At 43.3% G+C, this 13,321-nt stretch overlaps 1 pseudogene; it reads left to right on the top strand.

Moving 5' to 3' along the window:
- Window positions 1–6,723: 6,723 nt before the first annotated feature.
- LOC109450368 (ornithine decarboxylase pseudogene) lies at window positions 6,724–8,096 on the top strand (annotated as a pseudogene).
- Window positions 8,097–13,321: the final 5,225 nt, after the last annotated feature.

Genomic DNA, 13,321 nt, shown 5'->3' on the forward strand with positions numbered 1-13,321 from the left:
GTATGACCCTGTGACACCTTGATTTCAGACTTCTGGCCTCCAGACCCTTGAGAGAATAAATACGTATTTTTTAGTGGCCAAGTTTGTGGTAATTTGTTATAGCAATTCTGGGAAACTAACACAATGGGTATATGAAGGCATCTTACAACTGCTTTATTTTACATTTTATCAGTTGTTATTGACGTTGAGCATATTTTCATTTGCTTATGTGCTATTCAGGCTTCTTGTCGGTTCGGTTTTTTGCTTTATTTTCTAATGTGTTGTTTTTTATTTGTCTTATTGATTTGCAGGAATTTATATCTTCGCAATAGTAATCCTTGACCAAGTATCTCTTTTTTTAAAGTTAAACTTTGTTTTCTAGAGCAGTTTTAGGTTCACAGCAAAATTGAGCAGGAAGTACAGAAATTTCCCATGTACCTCTTGTCTCTCCACCCTACACACACACACACGCACACACACACACACACACACACCGTCAACATTCCCACTATTAACATCCCACACCAGAGTGGTGCATTTGTCACAATCCATGAACCTCCACAGACACGTCATTATGACCCAAAGTCCACAGTTTATGTGAGGGTCCACACCGTGGTGCACATTCGCTGGGTTTGGACAGCTGTATAAGGACATGTATCTACCCTTGTATTATACAGAATAGTTTCACTGCCCTGAGAATCGTCTGTGCTCTGCCTATTCATTCCTGCCTCCCACGTAACCACTTACCTGTTTACTGTCTGCAGTTTTGCCATTTCCAGAATGTCATACAGTGGGAATAACACAGTATGTACTGTTTGCAGACTGGTTCTTTGACTTTGTAATAACATTTAAGATTCCTCCATAACTTTTCATGGCTGAGAGCTCATTGGTTTTAGTGCTGAGTAGTATTCCATTGTCTGGATGGACCACAGTTTATTTATCCATCACCTGCTGAGGGGCCTGCTGGTTGTTTCCAAGTGTTAGCAGTTACGGAGAAAGCTGCTGTAAACATCGTGTGCAGGATTTTGTGTGGACATAAGTTTTCAGTTTCTTCGGGTAAATACCATGGAACGCAATTGCTAGATTGTATGCTAAAAGTATGTTTAGTTTTGTAAGAAATTGCCAAATTGTCTTCCAAAGTGGCTGCACCGTTTTGCGTTCCCACCAGCAGTGAACGAGAGTTCCTATTGCTCCACACCCTTGCCCACATTTGGTGTCTTCACTGTTCTGGATTTTGGCTGTTCTAACAGGTGTGTAATGGTATCTCATCGTTTTAATTTGCAATTCCCTGAAGACACGTGATGTTGAACATCTTTTCATGTGCATACTTATTGTCTGTAGGCCTTCTTTGGTCAGGTGTCTGTTTAGGTCTTTTGCCAATTTTTAAATCGGGTTGTTCATTCTTTTACCAATACCGCACTGTCTTGTTTACCGTAGCTTTATGGCTAATAGTCCGCCAACATTCCCAGTCATTATCACTTCAGATATCGCGTCTCTTCCTTTCTCTCTCTCTTCCCCTTCTGATTAGTCCCACCGCACACATGTTCCATGTTTGGTAGATGTCTCCCAGTTCTTGGATATTCTGTTCTTTTTTTTTTCAGTCTCCTGTTTGTTCTTCATTTTAGGAAGTTTCTGTTGTCATAGCTTCAAGCTCAGAGATTCTTTTCTTAGCCATGTCTAGTCTACCAAGAAGCCCATCGAAGGCATTCTTCATTTCTGTTACAGTATCTTTTTTTAATCTCCAGCATTTCTTCCTCAAGATTTCCATCTTTCTGCTTACATTATCCATCTGCTTTTGTATGTTGTCTACTTTTTCCATTAAAGCCTTTAGCATGTTAATCATAGTTTTAAAAAATTCCTGACCTGGGGGGCCGCCCTGGTGGTTCAGGTGGTTAGAGCTCCATGCTTCTAACTCCGAATGCTGCCGGTTCGATTCCCACATGGGCCAGTGGGCTCTCAACCACAACGTTGCCAGTTCAACTCCTCGAGTACCGCAAGGGATGGTGGGCAGCGCCCCCTGCAACTAAAATTGAACACGGCACCTTGAGCTGAGCTGCCACTGAGCTCCTGGATGGCTCAGTTGGTTGGAGTGCGAGCTCTCAACAACAAGTTTGCCGATTCGACTCCCGCAAGGGATGGTGGGCTGCGCCCCCTGCAACTAGCAACGGCAACTGGACCTGGGGCTGAGCTGCACCTTCCACAACTAAGACTGAAAGGACAACAACTTGACTTGGAAAAAAGGCCTGGAAGTACACACTGTTCCCCAATAAAGTCCTGTTCCCCTTCCCCAATAAAATCTTTAAAAAAAAAAATTCCTGATCTGATAATTTTAACATTCTCGTCATATCTGATTCTGATGCTTGTTCAGTGTCTTGAAACGGTGTTTTTCTGTTTTTTCGTATGTCTTGTAATCTTTTTTTGAAAGGCAGACATGATGCACTGGGTAAAAGGAACTGTGGTAAATAGGTCTTTAGAAATGCAGAGGTAAAGTGGCCAAGGAGAGGAAGCTTTCTGTGGTCCCACAATTAGGTCTCCATCTTTTGGTGAGCCTGTGCACCTGGGCTCCGAACTTCACAGAGCTTCTCCATTCCCTTCTACCTCCCTTAGGTGGAACAGGCTGGCTAGAGGGGCCTGGAGTTCAGTATTTTCCTTACTCCACAAGGAAGGCTAAAGGAGGCTGGAGTGGGGCTTAACCTAACCTTCCTCCAGGTAGGTTAAACTCTAGTAGTTTCCCCTGAGGGCAGGGCTTGCTAAGAAGAACAGAATATTCTGGCATTTTTCAGGTGTTTCCTTTCTCCCTCCCTCTGCCAGAAGCACCAGGAGATTTTTCTCCTATGTTCACTATGAGGGCCTGGTGGAGCTCCCAGAGGTCAAACTCACAAAGTGTGGGCGCTTTGTCATGACTGGGTTCCCCTGGAGTTTTAACTCTCAGAATTGTCCACACTGAGCCTCCAGCAACTCTGCAGTTACAGCTCAGGTTTTCCTACCCGACATTGGTGTCTGCAGAGGTTTCTGTTCAGAGGCTGTGTGTCTGCTCTGGAGAGTTGTGGCTCTCTGTATCTGTCTGTCTCTCCAATTTGGGGGGTGGGGCAGCACTTTGCACTGTGACCTCTCTTCTCTGACAGATCCAAGAAGAGTTGTATTTCAGCTTTGTACTTGTTAAAATGGAGTAATAACTTCTAAGCTCCTTACTAGAAGCCAAGTAAATCTCTGATAACATCTCTGAGTTGGCAGCTTGTCTTCCCACTCTGTTTATAGTAGCTTTTGTGCATTAGATCTTAATGCTGAGGAAGACAAAAGCAAGCCTGACATCCAGGAGCTGGGTTGGCACTATCAGCTAGAACCTGTTCTCCTGTCAAATGTGAACACGTTCACAGAACAGCAATATCCAGCAATGCCATTCTGTGCTCATAATGGATGAAGACGAAAACAAGACCATTCCATAAACATGACTGAACACAGACAAACATGACCATGGTCAGATCACACAAATGACCTAATATTCCTCTATCCTGGCTGATCTGAGTGACTGTTGCCGCTGGACCAATTGTAGCTTGACCCTCATGCGAGTCTGCATCTCTATAGATAAGATTTATTGAGATCATAAAAACATCCCTTCTTCTAATAGCACCCAGTCCAGAGTAAAACCCAATTTCCTTAAGCCTTTCCCCAAATTTCCTGACACAAAAACAAATTCTAGGGGCGGCCGGATGGCTCAGTTGGTTAGAGTGTGAGCTCTCAACAAGAAGGTTGCTGGTGGACTTGGAGCTGAGCTGCACCCTTGACAACTAGATTGAAGGACAACGACTTGGAGCTGATGGGCCCTGGAGAAACACTGTTCCCCAATATTCCCCAATGAAATTTATTAAACACACACACACACACACACACACACACACACACACACACACACACACAAATTCTACGAGTCCCTCTTACTGAGACGCCCCAAGCTCTCACCAGCAATCAATCCAACTTGTTCAAAGAGAAGTGTATTTTCAGTGTCTTTGTCTAAAGATGTAGTTTATTTGACAATATGTAGTCCAAGTTACCTCTTTTCTTTAAGATTTATGCTTTTTATACCTTGTTTAAGGAATCTTTCTCTATCCAAAGGTTATAAAAAATTGGGAGGAGGGAGGTATTTGCTTCCAAAACTTGGCTTTTCATGTTGAATTCTGCTGGTATTGATTTACTTTTGTGAATGGTGTGAGGTGGAGGGCTAATTTAATTTTTTTCCCATAAAAATAACCAGTTGTACTAGCAATTGGCTGGATGATAAATCATTTGTGGTTAAGTCTATTTCTGGGCTGTATACTCTGTCCCATTGATATTTTTTATATCTCTGTTATACAAATACCATACTGTCTTAAATACTATAGTTTAACAAAATGTCTTGAAATTGACTAGGACAAGTCTCCCTACCTTGCTTTTCTTCCAAATTATCTTGGCTTATTTTTGGCCAATTTATTTCCCATAAACATATTAGAATCACCTCATGAAGTTCCATGAAAATTTCCACTGGAATCTTGATCCGAAATGTTTAAATTTATAGATCATTTTTGGTGAATCTGACACATTTATGAATTCTGTCATCCATGAACATGGTATATCTTTCCACTTGTTTAGCTCTTTGTTAGTGTCTTTCAATACAATATTGTAATTTTCTCCACTACCACATCTTTAGTTAGCTGTATACCTAAGTAGTGTGTTTTTTTCCTATTCTAAAAATTACACTTTCTAGAAATGTGTAGGTGGAGTATGAAAGTGCAATTTACTTCTTTGTATTAATCTGATTTTTATTATTGGTTCTAACAGTAATGGGGTTTTCCTATAAATGAAGATAAAATCTGTGGAAATTGACAGTTTTGCTTTTTCCTTTTCAATTCTAACACTTTATTGTTTTTTCTTGTTTTAGCATGTGGACTTCGACCTCCAGTATAATGTTGAATAGAAGCAAATGACAGTGGGAATTATTGTCTAGTCCTTGTTTTTAGTGGAACTATGTCTAACAATTCATCTTTAAGTATATTTTCTGTAGGTTTTTGGAAGATGTCTTTAACAGGTGAAGAAAATTCCCTCTTATACCTAGCTCGATGAGGAATCTTGCTTTGTTTAGTTTATTTTAAATTATGAATGGATACTGAGTTTTAAATAATGTTTTCTCTTTGTTGAAATGATCATATGCCTTTTCTCCTTTAATTTACTAATACGTTGAGTTATAATAGAAGACATTGGTTTTTGTGTATTGTAAGATTAATTTTACAATATTATGAAATAAAATATTAAGCACTTTTATATCTCTGTTCATACATGAAATTGACCTATCATTTCTTTTCTCTTACTTCTTCTTCTTTTTTTTTTTTTTTTTTTTTTTGTGTATCAAGGATGGACTAGCTTTGTGGAGTAAATTGGAGAACATTCTCTCTTTTCTGTTCTCTGGAAAATACACGTAAGATTGGGATTGTCTATTCCTTGACTGTTTGGTAAAAAGTCTACCTATAAACCCAACTGGCCTAAAGATTTCTTTGTCGATGTTATTGTCATATGTGTGTGTAAAAGAGCAGAGAATAATATAATGACTCCTAAGGCGACTGTGCGAGCTTCTGGGAAGGCTCCCACTGAGCTCTGCCTCTGGGTATTCATGTCTCTGTGTTCTAATCATGTCCCCCAGAGGATGGGCTGGGCCTCCTGAGTTGCTTCTAAAAAACAATACAGCAAAAGTGATGGGATGTCATGTATAAGCCTAGGTTTTAAAGGATTATGATTCACAGAACATTTAAAGGAGTATACACCATGACTTAGTGGGAATTTATCCCAGAAAGGCAAGGGTGAGTCAACATAAGAAAACCAATTAATGCAATACACCACATTAATAAAATGAATGGAAAAAAAAGACATGATCATATCCATAGAGATAAAAAATTCAATGAATTCAACACCTGTTCATAAGTCAGGAAGGAAGGAAGGAAGGAAGGAAGGAAGGAAGGAAGGAAGGAAGGAAGGAAGGAAGGAAGGAAGGAAGGAAGGAAGGAAAACACCAAACTAGGAGGGAACTCCTTAACATGATAAAGGGCATTTATAAAAAATCCACAGCTAACTTAGTTCTCAGCGGTGAAAGACTGAAAGCTTTCCCCCTAAGATCAGGAACAAGACAAGGATGTCACTTTCATCACTGCTGTTCAATATTTTACTGGAAGTCCTAGCCAGAGTAATTCTGCAGGAAAAATAAATAAAAATTTCACTTTTGCAGGAAAAAATAAATAAAAAGCATCCAAATTGAAAAGTAAGAAGTAATACAATTTTTATTTGCAGGTGATATGATTCTACATATTAAAATCCCAACGAATACACACACATACACACATACACACAAACTACTAGAGCTAATAAACAAATTCAGCAGACTTATGGGGTACAAAATCTGCACTCAAAAATCACTTGTAGGTCAGTCCCCTCTACCGGCACTTCCGGGCCACCTCGGGCCAGCAGTCCACCACAGGAGCGAGCGAGCTGGCAGCCTTGGGTCCACCATGCTCCCTGGCAGTAACTTCCCTATGGGATGGGCTTGAGTCACCCCTGAGCAAATTCTGTGTCTGTTTATGAGAACAATTCTACTGGTGCCCCGAGAGAACACCCACCTTCAGCATGACTTAGAATTCCTGGATAATTGCCTTTTGTGAAAAGCTGTGAAAATCATTTCTCTAAGTTCCTTCTCTTAGTTTTCCTTAAGGACATCCAGAAAGCATGAACAGCTTTAGTAATGAAGAGTATGACTGTCATTTCCGCCATGAAGACTTTACTGCCAAGGACATTCTGGACCCCAAAGAAACGAATGAACTTTCTTCTCATGATGGTAAGGATGCCTGCCTTCTACGTTGTGGGCCTGGGAAACATTCTAAAGAAATATCAGAAACAGTTAAAAGCTCTTCCGCGGGGCACCCCCTTTTATGAACTCAAAAGCAACGAGAGTGGAACCATAGTGAAGTCCCTAGTTGCCATTGGGATGGGATCTGACCGTGCCAGCAAGACTGTGTGTCGTGCAGGGAGTCATGTGTCTGGGCTGCAAACACTTCCCAGCCCACAGGAGACCCTGCTCGCTACGCCATGTGTCGTGCGGGGCGTCATGCGGGGTCTCAGCTCCCACTCCCCACATAAGAACGTAGGATATGGTGAGGCCAAAAAGGAACACCCACGGAGCCATAGGTAGGGGAGTCATACCACTATATTCTCGCTGGCGGCTGGGTTGGAGAAACAGGAAACAGGAGCCACACAATTCTCAACCCTCATTGCTCCGCTTGCTAGCTCAGTCGCCATCTTCTTGCTATCCCCCCATTTTTCTGCTAGCGTAGCCACAGCAGTTATATTAGTGGCCAATGGCTCACTGGTTACAGCTGACGGCCAACTAGCCACAGCTGATGGCCATCCAATCACAGTTGATGGCCATTTACTACCTGAGCCAGCACCTTTCTATGTGAGGCCGAGAGCCTGGAAACTGCTTTCTGGGGCTCTGTCCCCACACTGTGCCAAGTATTGGGGTGCCCCCAGAGAACATTCTATATGCAAATTCTCATAAACAAGTGTCTCAGATTAAACATGCTGCCAATAAAGGAGTCCAGATGATGACTTTTGATAGTGCAGGGGAGTTGATGGAAGTTGCAGGGTACATTCGAGGGCAAAGTTGGTTTTCCATATCGCCGCTGTTGATTCCAAAGCACTCTGTCGCCTCAGAGTGAAATCTGGTGCCACCCTCCAAACCAGCAGGCTGCTCTGGGAATGAGCAAAAAAGGTCACTGTTGATGTCCCTGGTGTCAGCTTCCACGTGGGTAGTGTCGGTACTGACCCCAGGGCCTTCGAGCAAGCCACCTCTGATGCTTGCTGTGCCTGTGACATGGCAGCTAAGGTTGGTTTCTACATGTACTGCTTGATATTGGTGCTGGCTTTCCTGGAACTGAGGATGTAAAGCTTAGATTTGAAGAGGTCACCGGTGTAATCAACCCAGCACTGAACACTTAAGTACTTCCCGTCACACTCAGGAATGAGACTCAGCAGAGCCAGGCAGGTATTTTGCATCAGTTTTCATCTTTGCAGTTAATATCATGGCCAGAAAACCCATATGAAATGTCTGCAATAGGCAAATCCATAGAGACAGAAAGCAGAATGATGGTGGCCAAGGGACTGGGGTGGGGTTGGGGGTGGGGGTGGGGGAGAATGCGAGGTGATTGCTCACTGGGCGTGGGGTGTTCTGCTGGCATGATGGAAAAGTTTTGAAACTAGAAAGAGGCGATGCTTGCACAACCTCATAAATGCAGAAAACGCCACTGAATTGTAACTTTAAAATGGTTAGTTGTATGTTATTTGAGTTTCACTTCCACAAAAACAAAAGACTATGATTCCATTTGCCCCTGCTCTTTCTGGTCCCTGTGGCTGTGTATTCTGATGAAGCCAGCTGCCCTGTTGTGAGCTGCCCCATGGAAAGGCCGCATGGCAGGAACTGAAGGTGACCTCCAGACAACAGCCAGTGAGGAACTGAGGCCCTTAGCCCGAGGGACTTCAAGGAACTGAATCCTGCCAACCACCAGGGGAGGGAGCTTGGAAGTGGGTCCTCTCCCATCTGAGCCTTGAGATAGCTAGTGTGGACCTTAAAAATAAAACAGTCCGTTATTTTACCAGCAAAAAAAAAGTTTATTCGAGACCAATAAAGAATTGCAATTAAGGACAAGTAAGCGATAGCAAAAGCCATGGGCAAGTCCAGTGAACAAAGGAGAGGAAAGTTATTTTATGGAGAAAAAGGAGGATGTTGGAAGGGTTGTTGTGTATGAAAGTTCACTGGAGAAAGGCAAGAGTTGGGGAGATGATAGTTTCTCATTAGTTGAGTTGCTGGGGTCATCAACTTCCTGTAGGAGAGGCAATGTGCGTATTTTCCTGCTGGGGCCTGTAATTGATGATTCCTTGTGAGGAATCTGTCGTTGACAATTCTTCCTATAATTGACATGGAGTCGCACTGTGTGAGAGCTCCACTTCAGTCTCCCGACTTTATTTTAGTGAGGTTTCCCTGTATGAATGTTCACATTGGCATTCTGGCTGATGCCTTGGCTGCAGACTCATCACCTCAGCGTAGGATAACTGCTATAGACATTCCTGTTCAAAGAGGGAGAATATGGGAGGGAGGCACAATAAGGCTGGACGGGTCCAAAGCAATTCTGAAATCCAGCCAGGAAAATGCTGGACGTTCTTTGATCAGGTTCCAAAGTTCTTTGATCAGATTCCAAAGTCTTGGAAGAATTCTCCATTGCTCTTGGCTCTGCTCTCTGGGTCTCGGTCCTCTGACTCATCCTTCCTATTTCAGTAAAGGGTGCACGTGTTTGCTGCTGAGTGGTTTTCTCAGCCGGCTTCTTGCCAGGAGAATTTTGGGCTCTGAAGGCCCCATTGTTTTGTATTGTCTGGGTCTTTTTAGTCCCAGCTGGCAAATTTTCTTAAAAACATGGAGGAAATTCTGTAAATCTCATCGAGGTTCAGTCCATTTAATGAAAGGTACCTCCACAGAACTTTCTGAGATAAGCCCTTTTCTATCTTGGGCTGCAGCTGGGAAGGCTGAGGACCTACACCCCTTAAGCTTCCTGGAGGCTCCATTGTTCAACAACATGGTCACAATCTTGGTTTTATCTCTAGGTCACAACTTTTTCCTCACAGTGCTCAAAAGCCTTTTCTTAATGATAGCGTCTTTTCCTGTCTGGTATTTTAAAAGCCAGGCTTCTTTTCCCCCTAGATTTTAAAAATAAACATAAAACACACAAACATAAAATGACTGTGTCAATCATAATTGACGAGCGTTATTGAGCATCTTTTCAGGTGCTCTTGGCCTCTGCATGTCTGTGAAGAAACGTCTATTCAAGTGCTTTGCCCATTTTCAGACTGGCTGTGTTTTTCTCATTGAATTTTAGGGTCTCTCTCTATACTTTACATAATTAATTCCTTATCAGATATATGATTTGCAAATATTTTCTCCCATTCTGTGGGGTGGATAGTGTCTTTTGATGCACAGAATCTTAACATTTTCATGAAGTCCAATTTGTCTATTTTTTCCTTTTGTTGCGTGTGCCTTTGTAAGTCCTGGATCTTTTGATTGACAGCCCTCCCTTCCACTTACCTTCTCTTGCATTTCACTATAAACAACGAGAAGAAACCAGGCAGAGCCTTCAGCACTTTACTTGAGAATCCCCAGACACATTTTCCACTTTTTACATAACTGCAGATGGCACTGTTGCCGTGCAAAAGGTCCAGCTGTTTGCCACACAAAAGCCAAAACTCAAGAGGCAAGATTGGTGGAAAGATAAGCAGTTTTATTCCAAAATGCCAGCATTAAGGGAAGACAGTGGACTACCTGTCACAAAGACTGCCTTCCCCCTCTTAATACCGCCAAAGGTTTTATAGACACGCAAGGAGGAACAAAACAAAGGAAGGAGAAGTTGGCCAGGCAACCTCAGGAAAAAGCACTTCCCAGAGATTGGTCTGCTCCAGGGTCAGGAGTGAATCCCATACAGATGCAAAAAAAAAAAACCCCTCCCAAGTTACCAGGCCAGGTGTGCACACTGGTCCGAGGTAAACAGAATCATTGGAGCTGGTATGCATTGTAAATGCACAGTAAACAGACAGTCATCAAGATTTGGTGGGAGGAGAGAGAGGAAACGAAAGGGAAAAAAATTTTCAAAAAGTCCCAAGCCAAACCACTGTGAAATCGAATTCCTTCAGAGGTTAAAATTTCAAAAATAGAAGATATTGGGTCACTGTCACAATCCCCCCTGTCCTTTGTTCATTTTATTTCTATCAAATCAGTGAGGTTAGAGAGGAAACAGACCGCTACATTACTGCTTCTAAACAGATTAAGACAATATTGCTGCTTCCCCCTGAGAGTGGGCCTAGTCCCTGCCTACGGTCACCGGAGTTCTTTGCTTCTATTACAGCAGGAGGGAGCTATGGGAGAACTGCAGGAGAAAAAAACAGGCCACTTGGTCAAGCGGCTGCTGACATGGCTTGTCATCCTCAGGAGGAGCGAGTTGGAAACCTGTCTGGTGACCATCTGGAGACGAAGCTGTTGTGTCCTAGGTGACACAAACCTGACAATGAGACCAAAGGACAAAGGCCAAAGAGAACAATTGTCAATAAAGTTACCTCCCCCACCCTCCCTCCCCAGAGGAGCTGGGGAAGAAGAGAGACAAAGGGCCTAAAAATCATGGTGATGCATTAAATGGGGATCCCAGGTGGGGCACAAGTAAAGAGGAAAACTAGACCCAAAATAAGGCCCAAGAGAAAGGCGTAATGAGCAGCTCCAGCAGTCAGCCTTGGGAGACTAACTTGTTTGTCTGTTTGAAGTGACGCTTAAAGCCTTCAGTTGGCTCACAGGAACAGGAGGGACAGCCTTCCTTTCTGGGGAGTCCTGTGGAGACTTAAATGAAACAGGTTTGATCTGAGGGGAGCGAGCCCAGCTGCTGACTCTCTGAAGCCCGAGGACAGTTGGGAAGCTTGGAAGAACTGCAAAGGGTCCCTCCCATTTAGGAGCTAACTGGTCTGTCAGGGGCCCCTCCCGCTCTGGGCTTCTAACAGCACTCGGTCCCCTACAATGAGTAGAAACGTTGGCCTTGGGGAGGTGCCGGTCCCCATATTTCCTGAGTGCCTGCTGAACCTCTTCCAAGTCAATAACATGGGAAATAACAGAATTATGGTCAGAATCGAAAGCAATGGGAAGCAATTAGAGCCGGGGCTTAGAGGTCTGACAAAACTTTTCCAGAGTCCTTTTAAAGTCTGATTTGCTCCTTTTACATTTACATTGGTATAGGCCAATGGTAAAATGAGCCCAAATCTGGGGGCTCTATTTATCTTTACTGATGAGTAGGTTTTGAGGAAATATGTCCAGAGTGAGTGATTAAGATGGGGTAAGTGGCTCCCATATTAATCAGGAAGTTAACATGCTTACCTGCCACGTCAGGGGTCATCCACTGTTCCTCCCCTGTGACGAGCGTGACCTCGTTCTTCTCGGGAGCCACTGGGCACTTTAGGCCCACTAGTTAATTACAGCCATTTGCAGGGAAGGAGCTGGTCCCTGCTCCCTTCAGAACAGGGGGCAGTCCCTCCTCCAATGCCCTCTAGTTTGCATAGGGGACACGGCTGCTTTGTAGGATTAGGACGCCCTTTCCTCCAGTGCTTGGGGCTTCCATAGCCAAAGCTTTTTTATCTGATGTGTCTCTTCTGGGGCTGCCAGGGTGGCCATGAGGTGGCTTTGGCCTGTCTATTAACTGCAGCCAACAATCTGGCCTGTCTCTGGCTTCATCTCCAGTCTCACTGTTTCTTTCTTCCTTTGTTTTCCCTGTCCCGGTTGTTAAAGACATTTAAACAAATTCCCTGGCCTTCTTTTAGGATCTGGGATGTAACAGTGGACCAGAACCATTATAATACCCTCTCAGGTTAGGGAAAACATCAGGCCAAACTTCCTTACACTGGCCTATGTTCTGACACCGAGGAGGGCTCATGAACTCCATCCAGCAGTCCGAGAACACAGAAGCTTATATAAGTGTTAGCAAAACACAGTCCTCACTACTGTAGAGAAACCAAGGGCCTAATTAAGACAATATAAAACATAGAAAATTGATAACCCACAATCTTTGTTTTATAGGCAGCAAACTTTTTCATAGTATCAGTAGTAGACCAACAGTCTAACAAACTTTGTTTTACTTATTAGCAGAGAGAGAAAGCTACAACTCTAATTTTGCACCAGCTTACTTTTGATATTTAAATGTACTTAATCATTTAGCTTAACCATACATAAATTCTCTTAAGATTCTTTTCCTCACAAACCTCTATAACTTTCCCAGTACCTCTTAGTTGTTTTTTGAAGAGTAGTTTTAAGTTTTCAGTGGGTGCACAAGTCCATGCAGACTCGCTGGGCTTGGGTGTTTCCTCTGCAGGAACTTGCTTCCCTCGAGTGTGGTGAATCCAGCGCATCACTCTGGCAAGATTTAGAGCTGCGTGTCTAATCAACAATATATCATAGGGACCGATCCATTTTTCAGCAAGCTGGTTTTCAGGTCCCTGTTCTTTCCATGCCTTAAGCAGCACTCTGTCCCCACCCAGGCTGTACCCTCAAAGTGAGACAGGATAGCTATCATGTTGTCAGGTAAACAGGGACGTCCCTGGCAGAATAAACAAGGGCAGCAACTCCAGGGCAACAACGCAGTTGTGCTCGGGGAGTAAATGGGTTATTTTGTAAATCCCTTCAGGTTGGACAAACAGAGCAAATCTGATAGAAAGAATCCATTAGACGGCACCAGCTTCCTTCCCCAAATATACA

This window comes from Rhinolophus sinicus, chromosome 14 (genome assembly GCF_057876585.1).
Source record: "Rhinolophus sinicus isolate RSI-liver-muscle chromosome 14, RSI-T2T, whole genome shotgun sequence".
Classification (NCBI taxonomy): domain Eukaryota; kingdom Metazoa; phylum Chordata; class Mammalia; order Chiroptera; family Rhinolophidae; genus Rhinolophus; species Rhinolophus sinicus.